This window comes from Eumetopias jubatus, unplaced genomic scaffold, assembly GCF_037043125.1.
Source record: "Eumetopias jubatus isolate StellerSeaLion01/CBP00866 unplaced genomic scaffold, mEumJub1_p1.0 scaffold_5, whole genome shotgun sequence".
Lineage (NCBI taxonomy): Eukaryota > Metazoa > Chordata > Mammalia > Carnivora > Otariidae > Eumetopias > Eumetopias jubatus.
This window is the reverse complement of record NW_028274811.1, coordinates 120,110,433-120,111,824: the sequence shown is the minus strand read 5'-3', so window position 1 is coordinate 120,111,824 and position 1,392 is coordinate 120,110,433.

Sequence of the window (1,392 nt, the reverse complement as noted above, 5' to 3'; positions counted from 1 at the left end):
CCAGCTTGCCTCTTTTTTTTTTTTTTTTTTTGGTTATACAAGTCAAGTAACACTCTAGCTAGCTGTCCACTCAGAACTCTGACCTATTAGTCCTTGTCACAAAGCCCGGCAGATCAAGGTACCTTGATTTCCACTCCAGCCTGACTGTCCATTCTATTATGTCCATCTTGCCCCTGACACTGAAGTAGTAATACACAGCCTCTGCCGTTCTAGAATCCCATCACCCCTGCTGAGAGTAGCATGCCCGGTTCCATTTCCTACTGTCAAGGCCTGCTGGCAATGGGCAGCCACCACTGACCTTTTCACAGGTGCTGGGACACCCCTCCCCAGAATATTCTTTATTGCCTCAGTGAAGGCAGTGTCCGCCTGGACAATGTAGGTAGGTGGTTCTTCAGTCGACGTTTTCCTTAACACTGCCATCTCCGACTCACTCACTGTGTGCCTTCCTCCCGTCCAAAGCTCTGTAGCCAACCCAGCTGCACATGGGGACCAGCTTCGGGTGTCCTTCAGTCCAAGCCATGGCTAAATGCTCCTGTGATGATGAACTCTCCCTAGCCAGCCTAATAGTTTTCCTTCGACCTCCACCCCTGGCCCAACACCCTCCAGATCCACTTGAACACATTTTGCCCTGATTCCTGAGAGTACATATTAGCCCGATTCTACAATTCCTTCAGCAATCAAGCTATTTCCTCCCACACAGAGGTGTATTTCTCTGCGCAGGCTGTGTTGAAACCATGTTGAGACCTGACTTGATTCTGGGTTTACCATTGCAGGAGGATTTCAAGGAGGTCATTCACCATCTTGCAGGCATCGGCCTCACCAGAGTTCTCGGCAGGTCCTCAGGTGAGGAAGGACAAGCCACTCCTGCCAGCCCCACTTTAGGGGAACCTTGTTTTCAACATGTTCGGGTACATCTACACTGTGTTATTAACCTAAGTTACTTAGGCCCCAGTGTCCCAATCTCTTCCTATCAAGGCTCTGACTTTGATAAAGAATTGTCAAGACAGTATTTTATCCCATCTGCAGCTCAGCCAACCTTACCATTAGACCCCAGGCCTCTTTTAGGTACTTTTCCCTCTGCTGCAGGAGATCAGACTCTCCTTAATCCCTGCCACAGAGGCCCCCGAGCTTCCACAGTGGGCCTCGGGGTGAGAGTTGGCTGATTTATGCCTACATTTTTTTTTCCCCAGGCTTCCCAAGCTGTTAATAAAAACTAGCCAAATGCACAATCTTTCTCATGGGCCTCCTACTGTTCAGGCGCCATAGGTACTTGAAGATCCAGTCAGTTCTCATCCACCCGCACCAAGAGAGGAGTCTGGGGGGTAATCGTGCTGCTCCCACACGTCAGGGCCGGTCAGTATCTGCTTACCAACCGCCCCTTAGTGTTCTGGT